This window comes from Pteropus medius, unplaced genomic scaffold (genome assembly GCF_902729225.1).
Source record: "Pteropus medius unplaced genomic scaffold, Ma_sr-lr_union100, whole genome shotgun sequence".
NCBI lineage: Eukaryota > Metazoa > Chordata > Mammalia > Chiroptera > Pteropodidae > Pteropus > Pteropus medius.
In genome coordinates this window covers 29,932,743-29,960,080 of record NW_024340849.1, presented here as the reverse complement: position 1 = coordinate 29,960,080, position 27,338 = coordinate 29,932,743, and the positions used below count along the sequence as shown (strand labels likewise).

The 27,338-nt window shown below is 34.6% G+C and overlaps 1 protein-coding gene across 23 annotated transcripts in view; it reads right to left on the bottom strand.

Annotated features, from left to right (window-relative positions):
• NOL4 (nucleolar protein 4) overlaps window positions 1-27,338 on the bottom strand; it is a 438,717-nt gene that overhangs the window by 362,690 nt on the left and 48,689 nt on the right. For 3 of the 23 annotated variants that reach the window (XR_005648867.1, XM_039843548.1, XM_039843642.1), the window contains exon 5: window positions 25,574-25,785. The exons of 14 other annotated variants lie outside the window; for them this stretch is intronic. The gene's annotated coding sequence lies outside the window, so the exon portion shown is untranslated. Of the gene's footprint in view, window positions 1-9,540; window positions 9,554-15,128; window positions 15,225-25,573; window positions 25,786-27,338 lie in introns of those variants that run through there. 6 more of the 23 variants (XM_039843577.1, XM_039843611.1, XM_039843595.1 and 3 more) reach the window with 4 other exon arrangements.

The window sequence follows — 27,338 nt, the reverse complement described above, 5'->3', positions numbered from 1 at the left end:
ACAGTATAGACAGAAGAAGAAATTTGTAATATTTAACATTATAAAAGAGATAAGAGAACAAAAATGTAATACAAGTTTTGAAGAAATATTTGGAAAAATATTTGGAAAAAATATAAAAAATCTCTTAGAAATTAAACACAGAAAAGCAGAAATTAAAAATTCAATTGAGGGTGTGGAAGATAAATTTAAGAAAATGATTCTGAAAACAGAAAAAAAGGCAAAAAATAGAAAATAGGAAATAAGAAAAATAGAAGATAAATCTATTTTCTACTTAAAATAGTATCTAAATGATAAATGTTCCCTAAAAAAATAAAGTATACAAATTTTCTTAAAAAAGAACAGACAAGAGGAAATTATCTATAGATAGATGATAGATAGATAGATAGATATGAGGCTAGACTAAAATATTTTCCAGAAATTCAAGATTTCAAGGGTAAAGTCTCCCAAATGAAGTTATAACCAAAGGAAGAAGATGTGAGATCCTGGGAATATGGAATTCAAGATGGGAGAGAGAAGGAGGTTCCAGAAATAATGGTGAAGGAAGTTCCACAACAACAGCTGGGCAGCAGACTCAGACAACAACCAGACCAGACTAGAATAAGGAGAGATGCCAAGGTATGACCTGATGTGCTTGGCAATATCAAAAGGAATTTTACACTGCCTTCAGAGAATTTTAGGATAAATAAGTGACTGTATTTCCTCAAATCTAAGATAGCACAGGTTCTAAAATGTACCATCATTTTATACGCTACTAAGAAAAAAAATGTTTTCCTAACTATGTCTAATGTTTTATTTATATTTATGAATTTTTAGACTTAGGTAGACATAGATTTATATCACACTGACAATATATAAAGAGGAAATACAAACAAAATAAATTGATAATGGTATTTCTAAACTTTTATTTGTGGAGTTCGGATTTCAGTTGTATTACATGTAAAAGAAAAAGAGAGCATATCTTAGAATCCATAGACTGTACTAGAAGCAAAATAACAAAGCAAAAGCAAGAAAAAAATAAAAAGTAATAATATTTTCAAGATAGAAAATGTAATAATAGAACATCATGTGGTTCAGCTAGAGTAATATCTACATAGTGATTATCATTTAGAATGGCATTGAAACATGAAAAGTATATAAAATATAATTGAATGTTATTTGAATATCTGTAGATGTTGTGATCTTACCAAACTTGAAGAATATTATAAGAATTTGGAATATCATCAACCAGAATAATACAATCAAGTGATAAAACAAAATGATTTTGGAGGTATGAGGGTGGAGAAATCCAGACTTAAATTAAACTTAAAAATTAAGTAATGAGTTACTGGAATCCCAGAAACATGGAGTAAATCAACTGTTTTTTAAGGGCTTACCTGAAAAATATAATAATTTTTGGCTTGGGCTTGGGCCAACACAGTCCATTGAGACATGAATCCTAACTTACTGAGGAAGAAGTAATTGTTTCCTTAGTGTAACAGTCTTTAACTCTAGGAAGTTTAAAGTATAAAATATTATGTTAAATTTAGCCCATAACAAATATGTTAATATATTTGTTTTAGTTTGTTATGTAAGAATTTGGCATTCTAACAGATTAGTTAATTCAAAAAATTAATCCAAATATAATGGAGTATTTGATTTTGTCTTGAAGATTTTAGTTGGAAAGGATAAGATATTAGAAAATACATCAGCTATGTTGAAATATTTCAGATAACTGGAGAATTACCATATTTATGTTTACTTTGCTAGATATACCAGAATTGTTTAAATTCGTATTTTTATTTATTAGTCAGCAAAATGAAAAACTTTAAAATATTAAATAGGATTTTGCAAAGCAAAGGAAACCATCAGAAAAACAAAAGAACAACCTGAATGGGAGAAGATATTTGCCAATGATATATCCAATAAGAGATTAACATCCAAAACTTACAAAGAACTCATACAACTTGACACCAAAAAAAAACGAAACAAAACCAAAAAACAAAAACAACAACGACAACAAAAAAATCTAATTAAAAAAAGGGCAGAGGACCCAAATAGACAATTCTTCAAAGGGGACACACGGATGGCCAATAGGCATACGAAAAGATGCTCAACAAGACTAATCATCAGAGAAATGCAAATTAAAACTATAAAGAGACACTATCTCATACCTGTCAGAATCCCACTGTTGGTGGGATTGAAAATTGGTGTAGCTACTACAGAAAATAGTATTGAGGTTCCTCAAAAAATTAAAAATAGAACTACCTTATGACCCAGCAATGCCACACCTGAGTATTTATCTGAAGAAATCAAAAACACTAATTTGAAATGACACATGTACTCTTATGTTTATTGCAGCATTATTTACAATAGCCCAGATATGGAACAACCTAAGTGCCTATCAAAAGACAATTGGATAAAAAAGAAGTGGTACATATACACAATGGAATATTACTTGGCCACAGAAAAAGAATGAAATCTTACCATTTGCAACGACATGGGTAAGTCAGACAAAGACAAATATTATATGATTTCACTTATATGTAGAATCTAAAGAACAAAATAAGTGAACAAACAAAACAGAAACAGACTCATAGATACAGAGAACAAACTGATGGTTGCCAGATGTGAGGGGCAGTTGGGGGCTGGGTGAAAAAGATGAACAGGTTTAGAAGTAAAAATTAGCAGTTACAAAATAGTCATTGGGATGTAAAGTACAGTAGAGGGAATATAGTCAATAATATTGTTATAACTACATTTGTGCCAGATGAGTATTATCACTTTATAAATTACATAAATGTCTAACCACATGCTGTACAACAGAAACTAATATAAATAATATTAACATCAACTGTAATTAAAAAATAAAAAAATATATTAAATAGGAAATAAAGTTTAAAACTACTTATAGGATTTTAATAAACTAAATTTATAAATATGACCAAACATTAATAAAAGACCACCTGGTAAGTGACGATTAATACTAACAAATTATGGATAGAACAATAAAATTTATAAGTTGAACTTAAAAGCTTAGAGTAAAACATTTTAGAAGTTATAAAATCAAGGAATTACATCATCATTTAAAATCCTGAATAAACACAAATATTGTTTTATCTGTACATAAGCTGCTATCTTGAACACACACACAAAATACCAACTTACGGTCTCAATAATGTAAAAAATGGAACATTGACTTAACCCCAAAATACAGAATAACTATATTTTGAAGGTGGGAAAAAAGTTGTGTGTAAGTGTGGAGTGTGGTGGTAAGATAGCTAATTGTTCCTTTTTCACAGCAAGATGCACTAAAACATGTCAGATGTTCAAAAATAAAGAAATAACAGCATGAGCATATTATTTGGAAGTACAGAGGAAAATAACAGAAGAAACTGTTCTAAGAGTTGAAAGTGGTTGCCTCTAGAAAGCCTGAACTAGGGGTGGGGAGGAGTGAGGTAAGTAAACTGCTGTTTTTCATATACTTTTTTGAAAAACACTATTCATATGTACTACTTTAATAAAAATAAAAGTTAAATTTTATAAAGAAATACTGAGAAAGTCACTCAGTTTTTAATTCTAAGTACTTTGAAATTTTAATCTATTTTGATAATTATCTAAAACCAAAAATTTCGATATTCTCGATGTCTTCATTTCCTTTTCCTGTTTTCTCACTCAAAACTATTTCTCCCTCCCTTCTGCTGGATACTCCTAACCGTAGGTCCAAGCTCGTGCAAGCATTTATCGAGCAGCCAAACACAGGAAATGATTTTGCTAGTAAAGAGTTCAACATCTATTGCATCCAGAGGTGGATAGTTCTGTCCATAGGGCTTCAGAACTTGCTGTACAGCCATTTGTGCACTGGAGCCTTAAAATAATCACAACCACACTCTCCCAGCTAAAGCCAGATTTTGAGAAATTAATTGCAAAGTTGATTCGCATTTGTACTCAAATCAATACAACATGTTATACCTTGGAGATCAACATATTATACCTTCTGCTTGAGCTACTTAAGTCTTTTCTCAGAGCCTACTCACCTGTTGATGCAAATAAAAGTTTTAATTTAAAAAAAAAAATCCATACTACTCACATCCCCATATTAGCTTCTTTTTTTTAACATAATTACCAAAATAGTCATTAAAAGTTAGTTTTTTTCCATCCTTTAAAACATCTTATACCCAGACATACCAAAGAGATTTAAATTATTGCAGTTTATTATTTTTAAAGTCACTGTTAACATAATAAGCAGAATCATGATGTCTTTATTCTCACTTACTCCTTTGCCTAGACTTTTTTTTTCCTGTCCTCTACCTGCCTGGCAAACTGGTCTTAATTTTCAAGACTCAATCTAAGTGTAACCTGCAAGTCTTTCTTGATCTCACCAGGATGAACTGGCCACTGCTCCATGTGGCCAATATAGTGGCTTGGACTAGGGTGCTAGATATAGTACTAAAAGTACATGAATCTCAGATATCTATTTGAAAGTAAAGGAGAGTAGTCAAGGATGGCTCCTAGGATTTTGGCTTGCCATTTCCTAAGATGGGGCCAATGGCAAGTAGAATGAATTTGAGAAGGGAGTGCCTCATTAAACAGATTTAGATATGTTAAATAGGCAAATGGATATGCCTGAAGTTCAAGAGAGAGATCCAGGTAAGAGAGGTAATTCGGGAATGGTAAGCATATGATGCTCTCTCTGTGTCAAAACTTAGTTGAATTCTTAGACACTTTGCTGGTGTCAAGAATTGCTTGGTGTTGTGTGGGAAATCTCCCCCAACCCCACATGCACTGGAATTGGGTCCAGGAAACCTAAAAGAGTTGGTGTCAGTGAAGTGGAATTTGCTAGATCATTCTTGGGAAGAGAAATGATGAAATGGTGTAGGAGGAAGCAGCTTTGATTCCTGGGTAGCTACGTGGTCATCCATCATATGGAGTAGCACCTGTGCTACAGCTATTAAAGGTAAAAATTATCAATGAAATTTAGAGATGAATCCAACTCTTGGAGTATTGGTTTACTGGATGCATAACAAAATGCAGACTAATAAGAAAAAGGCAAAATATTCAATCCCTTGATTATCGTTATCTGTAATAGCCAAACTAAAAAAAGGGCAGTCAGACCTTGATGCTAGACCGAGCTCAGAGTTCAGTGAGTCTGAGCTTTCATCACTAGCCTCAAAGCCTCCCCTCCCCACTCCCAAGGGAGAAATTACAAAGGGACAACAGAAAGTACATCTAAGAACTGTGGTTATCAGAAGGTAGTAATCAATGTGGGAGAAAGGCAAAAGCAAGAAGCTATTGAAACCTGAGAATGTAGTGTGAGGAAATTTTTTCATTTGTAAATCAGTATCATCAGCTTCCTTGGGAACCTCTACCAAAATGGATTGTGAGAGTTACTAATTTAAGAGGAATATCTTTGGTTTTGAATGTTTCATAGTGGAAGAGCACATGTGGGTTGATACAGGACACTCAGCTCTCTATGGAACAATCGCAGATGGCTATACATGATCCAGACACTCAAGAGATTATTCCCCAGAGAACAGCTAATCTGGTGGACTGGATTAAAGCCACTGTAAAGTCTGTTTACCCTGAAAAAGAACTGGCAGACTCCTCCTACAACTGCCAAGTGGAACACCCCAGGTGAAGCAGCTGATAAGCTTCCTATGCAACCATGGGGTGATGGCTTCATGATGACTGGGATGTTCACCTGCTGAATATGACAGTTACCTAAGTTATGGTAAATGCTGTGGTTAAGGGGGCCCCTTTTACCTGGGCACCCCATATAACCTTATTGCTGCAAAACAGAAAAACAGTTCTAGAAGCCTTATGGAATTTTCTGTCTCAGCTTCTACTCATGGGTCTTATAGATACTAATAAAAGCATTAGGTGATTAACAAGAGACCAAGGGAAGAGTCAAAGGGTTCTTCCAAAAGGGTGGAAATTATAAAATGGTTATTAAGAAATAAAAGGGAATAAAGCAAATACTGACAAGGGCAAAACAAAGAGGAATCAGAAAGGGGAGAGCCATGGGATTCGTCCCAGCAGGGTGGAAATCTCTAGACAGTTATTTAAAATGTCGTGAATAAAATGAACATTGATGGGATTAAAACAAAGATTTTAATTCAGCACTACCCAAGGTAGGAATCCTTGATGGGTCATCAACATTAAAAGGCCCCCCGAAGTCCACTCTACTTACCTCTGTTTGTAGAATTTAGAAAGTCAGAAGTAGAGATTATGAAAAACCTGACCAGTAGTCACGTACTGCAGTAGTCAGGCGGATTAACCAAAATAAAAATTGACAAAAGGACCAGGCTCCTTTGGCTCAACTCCTCACTGGACACCCAAAACTGTTTGTACAGAGTGGGTAAAATGATCAGGCGGTAGAGAAGAGAAGTCTCTGAGACTCCTTGATGTAGAAATTATATTAGTGAAGCCCCGATTCATGCTAGAATTAAATTGAGAGAATTTAAAAATGTAACCATTGATCAGATTATGAAGTTGAAATGTTTAAACAGATATTATATAAAGAAGTTGTGGAAACTACCTGAATGTTTTATGGGAATAGATATTATGTCTAGCTGGGGAACACTTCCCCTACATATATTGTACAATCAAAACCTATTCATGAAGTCCTAACAGGGATCACAGTTAGGAATGTAAGAGTTAATGGAATTAAGGTAAAAGTTTGTAGGAGAATTGATATGTTTGAGCAGGCTTTATGTGAAGTGGTTGTGTCTCTTTTACCTGATTGTGTTATGGGGATGAACACTGTATCTGACTGGGAAACTTTTCCCTACCTAGTGTTATAAAACAGAAGGCATGTAAATCTGCCCTTCAAGCTATGTTAATTAGACGTGCCAAATGGAAATCAGCAAGATGCCTGAGCCCTCAGAGGGTAGGATAGAAGCTGGAGTGCTGGTAGGGACAAATCCTCTGGCCCTATGTGGAGCCTAGATTAGGACTTATGGCAAAAGCCTTTGAGTACCTCCCAACAAGCACTAGAAGTATGGACTAGAGAATTTCCACATGAGGGGCATTTTCTACCCTGCTACTGGGCATTAATTGGAGCTACATCTATGACTGAAGGACATAACAAGATCTTGAAACCTGAAATACCCAGAATGTCTTGCATAAAGTCAGAGTAATGCTCTAGTGGGGATGGCAATGCCCAGAAATTTTTATAATAAAATGGAAATGGTTTATACAGGATCAAGTTGCCTGGGAATTACAAAGAGGAGATATTCACACGCAGAGAGCCTCTTTTCCCCTAGGACTGACGCGAAGAGTTGCTAGAGTCTATTGTCCTTTGGACAGTGCCCAGTGAAGAGCTCTCAACTGACCAACAAAGAGCTGTTTGGTTTGTGGACAGCAGCGCCACAGTGAATGGACAACGTCTTGTTTGGAAGGCCACCACTCTGAGTAAAGAGGTGAAAAAAATGATCAGCTCTGGAGCTAAATTGTATGCTGCTTTCCTAGCAGTGATGGAAGAATTGAACGTGGTAAAAGTACCTATGTTTGGCTTTTTTACTAACTCATTGGCAGTGGCCAATGGCCTGGCCATATGGTCAGGCAGGAGGGTAATGGAAATCTTGCTTATTAAAGGGATGCCCTTATGGGGCTTAGCCTTATGGAAATTAGAGGGGTGCATTAAAGCAGAACATGTGGATATCCATCAGAATAACGGCCTCCCAGGTTTGGAAGGTGATTGAAATTGACCAGCAGATATCCCCATGTGTTCCCTTGAAATGGCCACCTGGATATGGAGGTACTGCTGCAGTGTAGAGATGTGCTGAATCTAGACATATTCCTCTTGCACCCTGTGAGGCACAAAAGGCCAATAAAAATTGTTCTGTCTGCCAATAAGAGTGACAAAGACTGCAGATGGCTATGTGGCAGATTCTCCAGTGGGAAGGCCCCCTGAACATAGCTGGCAAGGAAGACTGTGCTAGTAGCCCTGGGGGCTACAAATGGGCCCTGACTGGAACAGACTCTGACTCTGGACTGGGCTTTGCTTACCCAGTGGCAGATGCAAATGCTCAGAGTATTATGAACAAATAGGAATAGAAGATACTGCACCATTTGGAATATCTGTGAGGGAAGGATATGAAAGTCTGACTGAAATGGGTTTAATCTAAGCTGCTGGTAAAAATGAGACAGGGAACATAGACAACACTTTCAAGGAGCTTTGCTAGAGAAAAAAAAAAGAGAAATGAGGGGGAAATGAGTCAAGATAGATATTTTTGTTTGTTTTATTTAGTTTTGTTTTTCAAGATGAGAGGAATAAAAGCATATTATGGGCTAGTGGAAATAATTCAGTAGAAGAGAAAGAAATTGAAGTTGCAAGAGGAAAGAGAGAATTGCTGGAGAACTGAGCTTAAAGAATCATGAGCAAATGGGACCTAAAGAAGAGTTAAGATGGTTCACCCTTGGTAGCAGGCAAGAAGACAGAGTGTCCAAGCACAAATACAAGAAGGTGGATCAAGGTGGTAGTGTGACCTTGTGGGAGTCTTCATTTCAATAAAACCTGAACAAAGATATCAGTTGAAAGGAAAGAAAAGGAAGATTGTGTTAGGTGTGCGAATAGAGAGGAGAATAGTCTTTTAGAAGAGTGTAAGTAAATGGTGAAGGAAATACAGTGTAATTGCCAGAAAACATTAAGAAGTCACTTAGAGTCAGGGATCACAGATCTAAGGTATTACCAGTTGTCATGGTTGTGTTTTTCTTTAGCATTGGCCAACTCTGTGGGTGAAGGCGCAGTGGACGCAAAAGACTGGATTTAACTGGATTTTGATTTAGCTAACGGAGTAGGATACAATGAGAGGCAAGGGGTTTAAGAGTATGTCCAAGGAACAGTGAATAGTAGTAAGAGCAACATCATTTTTCGTCTTGTATTTATATAAATAATGTTTTACTAAATGTATTAAATACAGAATTTCAGAAATAAAAATATTTTTAAATCATTTTCACATCTAAATTAATTTGTCCTGTAATCTGAGATATAAAATTGCTTATAACAAAATATGAAGAATGAATAAACAGAAATGAAGAGTCCATTTATTCCACAAATGCTTATTAATCACCTATTATGTGACAGGCATTTGCTAAGTCTAGGGGTACAATGGGGAGCAAACAGTAGACATGGTTCCTTCATTCACAGATGCTACAGTCTGGTAGAATATACACATCTTAAAATAAATTACAAACAAATGAAATAATAAAACACAAACAAATTCAAAAAACTAATTACAGACCCAAAGTGATTGCTATGAAGTAAAAAGAACATTTTATTAAAGAATTTAACACAAAAATGCAATTAAATAATGGAAATGGGAGAGTATAGAAAGTTTTCCTAAAGAAGCAATACTTATTCTAAGATCAGCAATAGAAGGAGTTAACGAATGAAGAGGGGAGGAAAGAAAAGAGGACAGAATTCCAGGTTAAGGAGCTTTCTGGAAGAATATACGATCTTCTTCAATGTTGAGGTATCATTTTCACCCAACCTTCCATTGATAAAAATATCCAATATATGGAGTTACGCAAAGTAGTAAAGTTTCATAAAAAGCCTAGCACTACGTCTTCTTTGGATTGTGGGAATACATTTTTTTTTTTTTTTTTTTTGGTTTTGTCCATTGAAACAATATTGTTGATGGTAAAAGCACAGAACTGAAGCCAGACTGGCTAAATTTAAATCCAAAATTGCTACCTATTATCTGTGAGATCTTGGGGAGGTCAATTAGCCTCTCTTTCCCTAATTTATTCATTTGTAAAATAGGAATAAAAGCAGAAGCCACTCACTGTACAGATTAAATTAATTAAAGGATGTGAAGGCACTTTAAAGAGTGCTAGCTTTATCAGAGATACAGTACGTACAATAGGAATGATAGCTTTTATCAGGGACAGTTGGCCTTCTGCTACGATTTAATCTGTTTTTGTCCTATACATGCTATGAATTATGAATTATGTTATAGATCATATGTACACTAATGTATGTATCTTTCTTTGCACTTGATGATAAATTGCTGAGAAGTGGTATGCTTTGACCCTCTGGCATTGCATGGATGTGCACCCATATTTTGACCAGCATTTAGACTTTTTTGGTTATAGTTGAGTATACCTACTGTCACAGAAATTTTTATCAAATGGAATGTTGTATTGAGCAAATTGTTTAATAAAATGTAGGTTTATCTTGATGCAATAAGATGAGAGAGACATAAAGAAAAATTAGGCTGGCACCCAAAGGAAGATGTTTACAGAACAGGCAAGACTTTTGCCTCATTATTTCATGGGAGAATAAAGTATAAGCAGTAAACAGTTCTACATAAACAATAACTATGCTTAAGGGCAGGTAAATTTTCTAACTGTGATTGCTTTCATAAAAATGGGAGATAGCATTTTACTGGAGGAGTGATTATAACATAATTATTGGTTACATAATTAGCCTTTTGATTCTTCTAATCTAAGAATGTCACCAAAAACTACAGCATTCAAAAGTATGATCTAAGTTCAGAGTTTAAGAATTACTGACTTATACTCAAAGAAGATGTGTAAGACTTCATTATGGTGCATTTTTCTGTTGGCTTAATTTATGGATCCATTTTATGCCCCAATCAACTAATTTCCTTGTTGTATGATTCTTTTTAGTCTATGTTATTTTGCTATTTTTGTATAGTTTTATAAATCATCTTGTGATAAGCATAATAAGGGCCTCCAGAGATGTTTACATCCTAATCCCTGAAATCTGTGAATATGTTATATTTCATGGCAAAGGAGATTAAGGTTATAGATGGAAATAACGTTGCTAATTTGCTGACCTTGAGCTGGGGTGATTATCTTAAATTATCTAGGTAGGCTCAACGTATTTACAAGGGTCCCCACAAGTAAAAGAGCAAAACAGAAAAGTCAGCGTCAGAGTGACTTAATGTGCAAACTCAAACCATCATTGTTGGTTTGGAGAATGAAGAAGACACCAAAGTTTAAGGAACTCTGACAACCTCCATAAACTGGAAAAGGAAATGGATTCCTCTTTACAGCTTCAAGAAGAAACACAATCTTGTTTACTTCTTGCTTTTAGCCCCATGAAACTCATTCCTGACTTCTGACCTTCAGAACTATAAGATAATAAATTTGTATTGTTTTAAGCCATGTTTTTGGTAATTTATTAAAACATAATAGGAAACAAAAACTTTTTTGAAACTTGGTGATTTTTAAATAAAAAAGTAAAGTTTCTTTAAAACAGTCACTGACTTTTTAAAAAACATGGTAAGAAAGTATGTCAAAGTTCAAATATTAAGTCAGAGTAGAAAATTCAAAAACTTACACAACTCTATTTAAATCTTAATTAGAACTGAAGTTTTAGCTATTCATTTATTTACTTTAGGGACAAGTGATTATCCTAGAGATACTCCTACTGCTGTAGATACTCTTACTGCTAGGATCATCCTAGAGATAACTCCATTCAAAATTTCATGTTCCATTATTCGAACTAGAAAAAATCTTTAACTTGGAACACTGAAAGGCATATTTTGCTTTCCTTGTGTTAGCAAATTCTGCTGTAAGTAAGTGAATGAAGAGCTCACTATTACATCCTTCAATCCTAACGGTCACTTGCTTAATGCCTTTAACACACTCTACCATCTCCATGGTTTCCTTTTATTGTTTCATAAAAAGAGAAGAGAGAAGAAGAAAAAGAATAATTATGAAAATAATATGGAGAGGATTTTAAAAAATCAGGAGATATGACCTTCAAATCGGTGCACTTTCAAAAATGTTTTTATTCAGAGAAGGTAAATGGTATGTGTCAGCGCCGAGCTGATCAAGAAGGGAAGCCTTTGATGGTGAGACACCCAGTTGAAAGAATGCACGAGGAGCTGCCATGAGAATGAAATGGCAGGCACCAACTTTATTGCCAGGAGCGCACGCTTCTGTGCTAGTGGACCGCATGGGCTTTATATATGTCAGAGAACAATACGCATTCTGCCACACATGCGTAATAAACAATAAGCTGAGTCATACTTCCGTAAGTTAGGCACAGGCACCTTACTACATTAATGTAACATTTTAAATCCGGAGTCCTATCCTTAGCCAGACCTGGGACCCACAGTATGCATAGGCATTTGCTTAGAGCCTACATTCTGGTAGGGTCCTGGAATGTGGGTTGGGCATTAGCTATTATGAGTTAACCTTATTCTCTAGGAAACCGATCCTCTGATTTGAGAAGCCCTGAGCTGACAAATTTCACCAGCATTAAATTCAGCATAAAAACTCAGTAAAAAAAAATGTTAAAGGACGCCTCTATGGAAAATGCTAGGACCAAACTCAAGGGATAGAACAATATGTTAGAGCTGAGTCTCTGAAAAGATACACATCCTCATGGCTCTTTCAAAATCTCTCAGGTACCAGGTAAGAGAACCAAGGTTTGCCACCTAGTTTAGGTCTGCTTAATATCATTTTCCATGTTGAAGACAGATTTTAGAGACATTTTTTTCTGTAATTTCAAGCAAAAACAAAAACAAAAACAAAACAGTAGGGCATTGTTCTTTGCACACCCTCACATACACAAATTAGTGCTGATCACATGCCTACAACTACACAGCAACAAGGCCAAAAATAAAATTGGGCAGATTGGAAGATACAGAGATAATCACAATCCCTTCAATCAAGATTTCAGACACCAGTAACAAGATGTACATTTTTCATATAAATCTTTCATGAGCCATTATGTCTGGATAAACACGTAATCATTCATCAGTTCATTCACTTGGGCACTGGCAGATATTTATTGGGCACCCATTATATCCAACATCTGCAATGAACACTGGAGACACACAGCCAAAAGTATATGGTCCTGGATTTTGTGAGCCTAATCATGGGACTAGATAGACAAATTTCTGACAAAAAGATAAATGTTATTAAAGAAATATGCACAGAGAGCTATTATTGAAGTAGAGAAGTGTATACTTATATCATGAGGAGATTTTTTTGTTTGTTTTGTCGTTGTTGTTGTTGCCCATTCTGCATTTATCCTAGTCATAAGCTGACCCTGAGAAAATGATTCAAGTACAAGGTGATTATTTGGGAAATAATGGAAACATTATTAGAGAAGGGAAGTTGGATCAGAGAAGGAAATGCAGCCAATAAAGGGCATTATCAAGACAACTGCCACAGTGAGAGATTAGAGTTTACTCTCATTTGGGAATTCTGGGAAATGGTTTAAAACATAAATCTCAGTCATCCCACCCAAGGAGAGAGGGAAGCTCCCATCAGCACTTAGTTCCTCCAGCAATTATGGCTAGCCCAATGAATGAGCAAAACTTTCTTTACTGGCTTTGGAAATAGCCTTTAAGTAAAGACACTGGTAGTTGAATGTCAAGGTCAGTCAGAGCATACAGAAGTGGTAAATTTCAAGGGATATGAGTAAGGAAACTACAGTTCCTGACATAGCATCTGAACTTCTTCCCAGCTTTGGATAATTCCTTATTTTATGACCTTTAGTAGAAAACAAAGACTACTTAGCACTATGAAAACATAAAATCTGAAGTGCCTGCTTTCCCAGCCTCCTTTGCAGCTGGGGCACAGGCATATGAGCTAAGCTCTACCAATCAGACACACTGGAGTGATTTAAGCAGGAAGTTCATCAAAACTCTCTTCTTTCATCAAAGTTGATAGCAGTAACTTATCATAACCATATTTAGCACATGAAACAGATGGCTTTTCCTACTCTCTCTGTCTCCATCTTTTATTTTTCTGCTAAACAATAAACACACGAGGCCAGCTACAAAATTTTTAGGACCTAGTGCAAAATGAAAATATGGGCTTTTGTTCAGAGTAGAGGAAAAGCACCTTTCAGGTACATGTAAAGCATTTTTTCATATCTTCTGTAATCTATAGACTTTTCATATTGTTTTTTTTCTTTGCAATTTAATGTCATTCTAAATATAGTAAAATAATATGTAAAAGATTTTAAAAATCAGGAAATTTGACCTTCAAATTGATGAACTTTCAAAAATGTTTTTATTCAGGGAAAGTAAAGGATGGACATAGGCATTTGCTTGGAGCCCGCTATCTGGTAGGGTCTTGGAATGTGGGTGGCATTAGCTCTTGTGAGTCAAACTTATTCAAACTTATGTTAAATTTTTAGCATAAATTTTACCATTCATATTTATATTGTGCAATGCCAGTCTTAAATGCAAATATCAGAGTATCTAAATTGTACATAACATCGCTAAAATTATAAAATTCTTATTTTGTTGCTTGTCCCCAAAGGGTGCCTTGAGCTGGCCAGGAGAGACAAATGAAGCCAGAATTGGGAAAGTGGAAGGAGGAACAGAGAATCCCTCCAGTCACAGAATTTGGGAGTGAAACCATTATAGGCACTAGGGTGGTCCTCCTTACCATGTAGAGGGCTGCATTCCCTGCAGCCTTATGACGACCCTGATGCCCTTGCACCAGCCCCTACTCCACATGCTACACCCCAGGGAGTGGCAAGGTCTGTAGAAGTCTAGCCAGTCATCTCTCTTTCCCACAGGCCTGTCACTGCAAACTGCACAAATGAGCGAAACCCAATAATCTTTAAACCTCCACTCTGGGAAGCATTAAGTACCTGGGTCTAAGGTAGGCTCTAAGCTAGTCCCCACTGATAGGTGGCCTCTGGCTGGCCACTCACCAAACACTCATGATGCTGTCAGCTGGTGTGGAGACACCCATCTCCATGCCTAGCCCGAGATATGGCAGGATTTATACACCCAACCCTGATCCTTCTCATGCCCACACCCAGGCACTTTCCAGAGGCAGAGAGCAGCAGCCATTATAGGGTGGTGGCAGGAAAATGAAGTCCAAGTGGACCTAGAGTGCCAGAGAGTTGGGGATCAAGTAACAGAAAAACCTTTCCTCTGAAAGAGACGGGACTGCAGGAGAGCCAAAGCCCTAGCCCCAGTGCATATTTCATTGTCTGATTAGCCCTCACTTATAAAACACAAACTAAAAGTTGTTAAGAATATCAACAAAGCAATGGAAGAGCATTAAACCCCAAGCGTAGGGCTCTTGTGAGCATGGGGCCCTGTGTTGATGCACTGGCCATACACCCTTAAAGCCAGCTCTGGGTATACAGACACCATCTCCCTGACCACAGGCAAGCTTCTTGAAGAATAGTCCACACTCACCATCCTGTCCTCTCCTCTCCCATTCATATCTCGACTCATTGTATCAGGCTTCCATCTCCAAAATCAGGAATGGATCAGGCTTTGTAGGACCTAAAGCTGACACAGTTTTGAAGTTCATAATTACAAAATTATGAACATGAGGTTAGGAATATGAAGGAAAATATGCATTTGAATGGTCCTGATGCTTAAACTCCATTATCCTCACAGTAAATCCTCCTCTATGCATAACTTCTCTCTAACTGATCCCCCATTTTCTCTCTAATTGCCAAATCTAATGGACAAATTTAAGCTTGAGTTTTACTTGATTCCTTCCCTGCAATTAATATAGGTAGCATTAACGCTCACTCCTTGATATCCTCCAAGTTGGCTTCTAATACATCATCTGTCTTCTGACTAATTCATTTTCTCACCTTTCGCTGGTTTTCTCTTTTTGATTCCTTCTACCTGTGGTACCTGGATAACTTTTAGTATACATATTTGTTTTTAATGAGAAGATACTCCTTAAAACCACGATGATATACTATGTATGGAAGTGCCTTGTAAATTTAAAGCACTATATAAATATTAGTATTACTAGATGATTGATTCTATAATTAGTTTAATGAAAACTTTATCTTGATTTTCCAAATTATCTTTTTATATCCTAAAAGAAATAACATGTATAAAAGACTTATGCAAGCTGTAGAAATGACTTTATGATTTATACAGTATTTTTACATATTTTACATATTTTGTGTTCCCCATTACAAAATAAATAACACTGAAAAATTAAGGGAATGTTGTTTATTATGTGTATATTGCTGTTTTCCCTGTTATATGAGTGAAATTTTTATTTTTATGAAAATTAGTTACATGAAATGCAGGCAAAAACGTCTAAGTGGGGCAGATATATTTCCCTAACCAGAGATTAATCTGTCCAAAAGACAAACCAACCAAAACACACAATTTCTTTTTCTTTATGTTTGATCATTTATGCCACTCAAATTAATGGCTTAATTTTGCTATGAATATTTTTCTACTGAATTTGTTGAGTAATTTTGTCTCTGCATTAATAAAGATCAACCTATCTGAAGGCAGAGATAACATATTCGTTATTATCACCTTGTCTCAGAGTTAATCACAGTTCCAAAAGCTATCTCCACCATTAAAAGAAATCCACTTAGGTTTATCAAGGACTTCATATAAGACAATAAAAAACATGCTTCTTAGCTGAGATAGTAATTACCAAAAGGAAAATGATAGTTTCCTATTTATATTGGTGATTTATCATTCTTCTAAAGAGTGGACTAGGCATCCATGATCTTCATTCATATTTGTAAATCAATCATTATAACTGAGAAAGAAAGTTTTTATGGCAAAACATTCTTTTAAAAATTACCATTAAGCCTCTTAAGAGTAGAAAAGCAAATTTTCATGGCAAAATATTCTGTTTAAAATTACCATTAAGCCTACTACTGCCTTATTATAAATTTAGTTCAGATTTTGTTTTTGTTTTTACATCAGGAAGAAAAAAATATCCTATTGGTTTCTCTAAAAGTAAGTTTTCCAGGGATATCTCGCTTCAATGCCAGTCTTATTCATCTCTTGCCCATAAAATAATGAATCATATTTCCTTAATGCCCGTATGGGGATGGTAACTTCCTTAATAAACTCAATGAGTTTTGAAACTCTATCACAGGATAATAACAAAAAGAAATTAACAGCATTGGTAGCTATTAAGATGTCATATTATGTTTCTGGACTTCTTTAACAAGCCCATTTTAGGTAAAGGCACCATGCCAACTGTATTGCAGTGGGTTCTAAAAAAAGTCAGATTTTCCAAACACAATTAATTTAACAAGTATAGATCTGGTACCCTTTGATGGTCATGGACATCTTAGCAGAATTCCAAAGACATTACTTTTTCCCATAAGGCAGGACTAATCGATGGGGTTTTACCAGAATAATTATGTACATTTCATGGCCCCTCAACTGTAAAGCTGCCAACAGAACTGAGGTCATACCTGTAGCTATCAGTTATAATCATAGCTCAAGAGGACTATAGCTCCTACTATCATGAGTTATGGAATAACACCTGTCCTCCAAACAAATACTTCAACCTTTTCTAGGAAGAGCATAAACTGATCTTATAAATAAATGCCCTTTACTACAGAGAAGGCTGACAAAATTATCAAGGGATTTTTAAAAAGTATTTATCTGTTATCTTCTAGAAAAAGTAATGTTTTAATTTGTTCAATCAATCAATTATTCAACAAATATCATTGAGCCCTTATTATATATAACAGGGGTCCCCAATCCTCGGCCCATGGACTGGTAACAGTCTGTGGTCTGTTAGAAACTGGGCCACACAGCAGAAGGCTAACAGTGGGCAAGCAAGTGAAGCTTCATCTGTATTTTCAGTCACTCCCCAGAGCTAGCATCACCATCTCAGCTCCACCTCAGATCATCAGGCATTAGATTCTCATAGGAGCACCCGTCCCTGGTGCCAAAAAGGTTCGGGACCACTGGTGTATAAGGTCACACTTTATACATATTTAAGTTAGAGAAATTCAGTTCTATACATTAAACATTAAATATTATGAGAGCATATAAATATGCAATGCATTTTAGGCACTTCAACTTGGCCCCCAAAATGTAAGCAAAGTACCTCATGTGTTCTACTGCCAATCATCTGTTCTACAGTTGCAAGAAAAGCTAATTGTGCTAGAATTATTGAAAGATGTTGTCTTCCTTCTGATTTTTATTAGTAATGTAAAATATTTTTAAGAGCATTTTCACAGGTTCAATTTTTGCTTTCTATGCAAATTTTAAACTCTAACCCCCAACCTGCTGCTGACCTACCTTTTACATTGAGATTTCACTCTATTGTGTTAGGTATTTGGTATGGAAGACAGGGATTTTAAAAGATCCACTCCTTGTCCACAAGGGATTTGTACATTAAAAAGAGAAATATATTTTATAAGTTAGTTCTCTATGTGATGCAATATCCAATACCTGCAAGATAAAACAAAGTCCCAGCAAGTGACCCTCACCAAAATCCATCTCATTATTAAAAACTTTCTTCCACTAACATTTTGAGGAAAAAAACTTTAAATAATGAGAATGTTTAACTGCCACATTACACATGTAGTTAACAAGAGAAAATTCTCTCAGATATTTTACTTATCTATAAGTAATTTCATTGGTGTTGTACTCATTTAATCATGGCCCTCTGCTTGCTAAAATAACAGGTGTCTACCTTGAGCATTTTTTTTTAATCATGGCCCTCTGCTTGCTAAAATAACAGATGTCTACCTTGAGGTATTTTTTTACCAACAAACTTTGTTTGACAATCTGCCCGATAGCTATAAAATTCCATTCATAATTACATATATTATACTCCAAATGATATATTGAGGAACATTTTCATTAAAAAGTTACATAGAAAGTTTCAAGACCCTTGTCAACTTCATTTAAAATAAACTAAATTTATAAAATGAGGAATTACTTTTCTAAATTGATAATATGAAACTTTAAATCTAGACTAAAGAGGTATTACCTTCCTATTTCTGTTATCTATGTAAGTTTCAAAATAAAAAACTGACCAAGTTTTTGATGAAATATAAAATAGAAGAAAAGGCAAGACATAAAGAGCCACAACTTGTTTAATTTTGTACAATTGAAGAAAACTTGTTTTTATTTTAATCTCCAAAGATTTTTCCCCTTGTAGTTGAAAAAGAATGTATATTTTCATGTACATGCTAGTCAATTTTATTTTAGATACCACTCATCCAATCACTTACTTTCTCTCTCACTTGATTTATTTTCATCCCCACCCAAAACACTTCTCTAATTGTATGTATTGAAACTTTTCTGCTCATCAAATGATTATCTGCAAAATAGACTTAGTCTCCCAGCTGTCCTTTTCCTTGATTACCCCATAAAACAAATATGTTAAGTGGCTTCATGTACCAAGGAGCCAGAAATTCAAAAACACATAAAAAAAAACCCATTACCCTCAGTGAATGGTGAAGACACACAAGTAAACAAATAGTTGCAATAAAGTATGAAAAGTACTATAGTAGAAGTATCTACAAGATACTTCAAGAACATAATAGAAGACATGACCTCTCCCAGGTGTGGAGTATGAGGATTAGGGGAAACCTCACAGGAGATGGAAATGAAGCTAGCTTCTATTTAAGCTCCACTTAAGTTAAAACTCTCCAGTCTAAACAACAGGGTAGAGTCAGGCAGAGAAAACATATGCCTGAAACCTCATGGTATGTTCAGTGCTCTTAGAGCAGGTAAGCTATTGTTCATGAGCCGAAGCTGGCTTGCCACCTGTTTTCATGCAGTCTTTGAGCTAAGAATGCTTTTTACATTTTTAAATGGTTGGGGGGTGGGGAGGGACGAAAAGAAAAATAATATTTCCTAGCACATGATGATTATTTAAAATTTTCAGTGTTTATAAACAAAGGTTTATTTTTTAATGTATTATCTATGGCTGCTTTTGTGCTACACTGGAGAGTTGGAATAGTTATGACAGAGACCTTTTGTCCTCAAATATTTACAAGCCTAAAATATTTACTATCTGGCTCCTTATAGAAAGTATGTCATGTCCTGGTTTAGTGTGACTGGAACAGAGAGTCTTGAGGAAGTGAGACTTGAGGTAAGCATCCTTCCTAGATGTCACGCAAGCAGACTGCATGTGATGGAGAGCTAGTGAAGCAGAAAAGTTTTAAATAGCATAGCAATAAAATTGGATTTCCACTTTTGATAGCTCAAAAAGCAAAGCTATAAATAAAGAGAACTGTTAAATGGTTATGAAGGTAAAGGTGTGAACTGGAACAATTATAGTGAGATCAAAAAAAATGTTTGGGAGACGGAATTAATACAACTTTATGATAAACTCAATATAAAGGGTGAAAAGAAGAGAAGACCTTAGTCTCTGATTTGGTTTCAGGAGATTGGTGGTACCATTAACCAAGACAAAGACTAATTCCTTTTTCTTCTTTTTTGTCATTTAGGAAAACTATATATAAATATGTCCCAGAAGTCTCCCTGGGGGATGGACCCAGAAGATGCATGGGAACATCAAACAAGGCTCACAGATGGTAAACTACAGCACTGATTTGTGAGTGTGGAGAAGAGTAGTTAGGAATGCTTCAGGTATTTTAACTACCATGTGCAGAAAGCCAAGAGATTCTGGAAATGAAAGATATTCAATACACTTGGAGGTTATAGTTTAACACAGTAAATAGTAAAACAAGAATAGAAAGTTAGTTGGGACCATATCACAGAAAGACTTGTTAAACAAGCTAAAGAGTTTAAACAAACACAGTTGTTGATAATGGAAAATTTAAGTCACAAGTAACTTAATCAAAATCAAATTTACAAAATATCACTCTGGCCATGGTTTAGAGAATATCAGAAAAAGAACAAGGCTTATAACAAGAAAAACAATTAGACTGTTTAATACTGTAGGTGGGACAAGACCTTAGATCTACTCTGAGGTAGTGGCAAAGGGAATAAACAAGAATGGGAGCATTTGAGAGTGTTAGAGTAGTAATTAATTGGCTGACAATGGAGTGAGAGGGTATAATGCAAGAAATCTGGATACCTATGGATAAGGGGCTGTCATTCACCACAATGAGGAAAAAATTTAGAGGCAAAGATGAGTTTCCTTTTAAACAGGTCAAGGATATACATGGGTCTGAATTAAAAAGAGATATCTGGTCAAGAGAGAGATTTGAGCAGCATTAGTACAAGAATGACAAGAGTGCAGGATGTCCCTGAATGTGATCACCCAGAAATTTACAAGTGAAGAGACAAAAGGGCTGGGTCAGAACTCTAGTAAGTACCTACTTTTAAGATAAGGACCTTATAAAGGAGACTTCAGGTTTAAGAACACTTCTAGAATTCTCAGCTATCTCTTTTCTCTTTCTCTTGTCACCTCAGTGACATATGCCCTCCTTGTATTTGGAAAGAGGCATCTGGTCACAGTGTCATCCTCTATTGCTAGTCTCTGCTGGTGTAAGGATTATCTATTTTTGTCTCAGTGGTTGCCCTGAGTTTGCTCTGCTGATGACTCTAACTACTCTAAGAACTTCTGTTTTCTCTGCATGGATTAAAGTATGGTGGTCATTGTGTTGGAAGCTAGCACTTACTGGGCTTTCCTGCTGGTCAGCCCCTATCTCATCTCCTATTAATAAATCTGAGTTCATTTAGGGAAACCCTCTGGGAGGCACAGTGGTTCTTAAATCTCAGCTATCTTCTGCACCCTATTTTGGCACATTTGAACTTTTTGATCTCCATTATTTTCTACAGGAGCTTAAAGGCTTGCGGAGGCACCCATCTCTCATCCTCACCACCTCTACTCCATTGGCATTAAGGCAGGCTACAATATGGCCTCTCTCCAGAATTCAGATCTCCATCCCCATCTAGAACTTCTATTGCCCCTCCTTCTCCAAGGTTTCTTCTCTTAAGAAGAGGCGAGAGGATGGTAGCAGTGATCTAAGTGTTCTTTCTATCCTTACCAATGTTCTTCAGGTGCCACTTTAATTCAGAAGGATCGTAATCTGCTCTCCAAATAGTGGAAAACTAGTTTTTGTTGTTATAATTTGTTCTTTTTTCTGTGATTTAAGATATAGAACTCAATGCCCTGATTCAGCCAGGCTTTGCATTTCACATGCAAAGAAAAGTCCTTAACACGCCAAAGCATTTTTTCTTCTCAAGTGCTTGCCTCTTGCAATTCAGAATTGCTTTTAAGATACTACTTGTTATAGACTTATCAAAAAATACATAATGAAACTCAAAGTTAAAAAAAATTTGATTCTTTATTCTCCTTGGGTTTCTTCTCTCCCTTGCCTAAGTAATAAATCTTAAATACTTTTTTAGAATACGCACATTTATATTAATTCAAAAGATCTAAAGAACAATACGTTAGCTAGAGTCCATTTTACAGTCCATACAATTTAAAGATTTACATACACTCAAGTATATGAAAAAAATGTTACCTTGTTAGAACATAGGTTTAATAGATTACTGAGACATATTGGTTTTGACACCCACACACTTATGACAACAAAAAATTACAATTTTAGACTTTCAGTAAGAACTCCTGTACAATAATAGAAAATGAACAGAATGTAAAGATAGTAAAACAAATGTATCTTTCTTATGCAATGAATGATGTGGCATTATACAGTAAATTTTATCACTGTAGTCTGCCCAGCCTGGTCTGAAAGATGAAATTTGCTGAATAATTCCTTAATCTTACTTTATTTTTTACTTCATAAATAAATACGGCTTTTTTTCTTCCTTCTACATATCTTAAAAATAAAATAGGACACTAATGCTTTTCTTTAAAATAATTCAACTTTGATCCTAATAAGTTAGCAAAATCTATTTTAACATTAATTTTAAATACATTAATTTGTGAAGATTTTTGTTATTTTGTAATCTGATTTTAATATTAGAAAGGTTTCAGGGTGAAAGGAATCACAGAGACACAGACAGAAACACATATTAGATAATATTTTAAAATATTAATGCTCTATATTCTTTTATAGAAATATCTCATTCCTCTCATCCTCCAACCTGGTTAATTTTAACTGCTCCTTCAGCACTCAACCAAGTGAAGAGCCTCACCTTTACCTCTCCACCTGTATCTGTTTTACAAGACAAGATGTCTTGCCTTGCCTACATGTACCTATGGCACCTAGAACATAACTCTAGCTTGACATGTATGATACTATATTACAATTGCTTATTTACAGTTCTGTCTTCTCATTTAGAGTGCAGTCTCCTTGACAGTGGAAAGTGTCTTATTTATTGTTCTGTATCAATAACTAGCATGTTATCTAGCACGGTAGAAACAATTAATAGTTGCTAAATAAGTAAATGAATAAATGCTGGCACCACTTTACAGATAAAGGAACCGATTGATGGTAAGGACACATTCTTATAAAATATATCTGCTATATATCCAAAATCAGGACAATAAATATATAACAAACTGCATAATTTTACAAAACTATTGTGTCATTAGAGCAGAAGCAAAATTCCTTTTTCTTTTACTTAAACATTCAGCAAAAACTATACTCAAAATCAGAAATTAATTTACTGATTATAACTTGATAGTTCATTTAGAGTAACATGACATTCATTCAAAGTCATTATGGTAATTTAATATTGAAACTTTGGACTTCTGCAGAAATGTAGGTTCAAATTCTAGCTGTTTAACTTGGATGATTTATTAGACTTCACTGAACCTACATTTTCTTTACTTCTGATTTCTTTCTTTAACTTATCCCTCACCTGAAAAAATATTTAAGGATTAAATTTGGCCCCTATAAGATAAAATTAAAAATTTAAAGATTTGTAAAAACAGAAAATAAATTAAAACTAAATGTGTATCTAATTAGTGACACATAGAAAAAAGTTGTTTCAAGTGACATTAAAACAATAATTTCACTGCCTATCAGGATATAATTTAAGGATTAAAATAACTGTTAAAAGAAAAAATTTTAAACTCTTTCCATTAATCGTATATTGACAGTAGTATTGGTAGTTGGCAGGTTGGTATTGTCATTTTGAAATAATTATATGTGGATTGAGGAATAAACCAATTAACTAATTACATTATATTCTAGTTATATTCCTTGTGTGGCTATAAACCAGGATTCTTTATTCTTATTGTGGTTGTTGGTGGGGAAAAGTAGTGCAAATAAAAGATATTAGGCAAAAAAAAAAAATCACTATAGTCCTGAATTTGATTAGATGTATCAATAAAATTCATGATAAAGTACATAAGTATTTATATTAATATCTATTTATACTTGTATATTTTAGGTATATGTATTTCCTCACTTTATCCTCTGAAAAAATAAAAAAACCAAAAGCAATGATGAACCCAGTAGCAATGAGCATCCTTAGTACCCAGATTGTGGTCTCTAAATACATTTCCCGCTAAAAGGAAACAGAGATCCTTAGAGAAAAGGCTAATTCCTGTTCTGCGGTACACAATGTATAAAATAAATCCGAAATATCTTGTCATAATAGATAGTAAGGAAACTATCAATGACTATTAAGGTCATGTCAGGACTTAAGCATCAGCTTAAGAGGTACAAACTGGCCAAAAATAGGCTACGTTTAGCTTCAAAAATGATAATAATTACCATGAATTGAAAAACCCAGTACGAATAAGTTCATAAGTTCACAAGGGTAGTAAATAATAATAATTGAATTGGTCATTTTTGGAGAATGATAAGAAATTGTCACTGTTTTGAATATTGGTAATTAAAGAGAATGTACAAATCATTTATCCTCTGTTTTCTATATGAACTATACCACTGGGTAAAGTCAAATAAGAGATGAAGAGAACAAATATTTACAAAAGTATCTCAAATAAAAAATAACCAGAAAAAGATAGTTTGATAGTTTTATAATGTCATCATTTTCTAAACCCCCAATTGAATTTAGGCACTAAGTACCAGTGGTTACATCACCAAAAGAGAAATAGCCAGACATTGAGTGCCTACTGATAGAAGAATTCACCATCTTGCCAAGGCAATCAAACCCGAATCCAATCAATCCTTGAGAGCTAAATTTAATTTATAGAAAATTTAGAACACAGAGCAATATGTTAAACAATTCTGCAAGGACACAATCTGCACAATCCAGACTATGAGAAAGTTTAGAGAAGCATGTCAATCAATCCTAAAATAGGACTTATTTGAATCTTGATTCAAATAAATGGAAAAAGGAAAATATATAAGCCATTATGGTGGCTATGAATAATTAAATAAGGGATTATCTCAAAGATCTCAAAGATTTCTATTTTCCTTTGCTACAAAATATATGCCAACCCAACAAAATTTGGTCAGAGTAGTAATTAACATGGTCAGTATGAACCACATTCCCATAGAAAGATAGTTTTTCTTTCTTACATTGCCTATGAAAGCATTTTATTAGTTATGATAATTTATGTTTTTAATCTTTTCAGTTAATATACTCAGAGACAATGGAACTGGAATAGTTAAGAAGGCAGAAACGAGTACAATAACACATAAATCTAAAAGCATTAAATAGCAATTCTATTGTTTGGTTTTTGAAATCTAGTAGGCCAAAATGTTTAAAGAAAACTATTAACTCTTTTTTTCCTTTTGTTGTAATAATTATAAAATTATTTAATATCATAAAAATTATCATTTAATGGGTAAATCTATTGAGTATAAAAATGAAAATATTGAACCTCAGATTAACAACTCCCATTTAAAACTAATGTATTACTGAGCATCGATTATCTCCTTAGAAATAATGTTCTATTTTCTCACATGTCTGGGAAACTATTTTCCTGAATATGGTACATTTACCAACCTTATGGTTTAAAACTTGAGAGTAGTTTTTATTTTCTAATAATGCATTCAATTAAAAGTAAATATTCCACACAATGTGTGACTTACTACGTTTTCTTTGTCTGTAATGAGGAATGCCACTGTTGTCACCTTTTGCTTTAAGGCTCAAGTGCCTCCAGTTTCAAACCGGACAATGCTGGCATGAGAGCTTCCAGGTTTCCAATGCTGAGCCTCCGGATATTTCAAGCAAAAGTGATTCTTTTTTATTCTGAGTTACAGAGCCAATTTTCACTTCTTTATTTTAAAGCTGTCCTTTCTCCCTAGGAGAAAAAATAACCATTATTTTCCTAACAGAACTCTCCTTTGATGCAAGAAATAAGTATATACATCAAAAAGGTACTAGACTCTTTTTTATTTTGTTCTGTAAGGAAATAACAGTTCATAGGCATACTAATGCACTATCTTCTCCATCTGACTTAAAGTCATCTTTAATTTTATTAATGCCACTGAAATACACTCATGCTGAGAGCATAGCGAATTATAATCTTTGTTGGTAAATTAAGTAATATAAACATTTCTCCTAATGCCAAACTAGCTAACTTTTCATTTAAACAAGTAAACCACTTTTTTACATTTCAAAGGATCCACTTACTACTAAAATAATATTCCTTTTCTAGGACTCATAGGCAATGGTATTGTGGTCCCCTTATAGATAGATGAATTGATTAATCCTTTAATGAGACTATTTTCTCCCTTACAGAATGTATGAAGAGCTAAAATTTCTCTTAATGGAATATCGACAATCTTTTAAACTCATTATTATTTATTTACTAAGATTTCACCATTTCAGTGAATTTTTAAATATTTTTGAAGATATTAATAAAAAAATGAAATTTAACAAAGGTGTTAACAAATATTTTAAAACCACATAACTTCGAAGCACAAAAGTTATGGTTCATTAACATCACAACTGTGTCTGGCACATAGTAGAGGCTCAAACAATATATTCTGAATAAATATGCAAATAAATATTGTGGCAATTATCATAAAATATACCATAATGTATTTTTTATATATGTATGTTTAGCCAACCACACTGTAAACTCCTAGAGGGCAAAAAAGTGCTAGAGCAACATCTGGAATGTAGCAGATAATAAATAAGTACTGAAGGAAGAAAAGAAGTGAGTAAGCCTCTTAAAAGAAAATTATCCATTAATGTTATGCTACCTTTGACTTAATAATTAACTTTTTAATGATATAATGTGGTCTTATGGCAAAGTATGCTCAGGATGCATGTTATGATTACTAAATCAGCCTGTGAAATTAGGTTATAAAGAAGAAAGGCTAGATGCAACTATTAAAGACTATAAACATTTCATAGTCAAAATTTTTTTTAATTTTCACCTTTTTGAAATTATCAAATGATGTATGTCATAGACTTCTTCATCACATCCTTGAGCTTCAGTCCTTGTCTAGATGTCACCCCATCCCTGAGCCCTGGTCTGAGATATAGAACTATGGGAATGGATTAAGTGCAGGAATTGAGTGAGTGACTGATACAGATGAGTTATAATACTTTGGTTTTTAGGGTCTTTGGTATCATCGAACAGTATTAGGTCTTTTTATCCCTGGTTCCTAGCACAGAGTTAATTAAACCCTTGGAATTTCTAGAGTAATAAGGGCGACAAAAGTATCTTTTTTACTACTGAGGTAATTCTTGACAGGATCCTTGGTAGATCCAGGATAGGGATTGGGGGCCAGAAAGACCAAGCCTCCAGAGAGGGAGATGGACTGGTGCCTGAGTTAATCAGCAATGGCTAAAATTTTAATCAATCATGCCCATGTAATGAACCCTCCATAAAAATCCTGAACT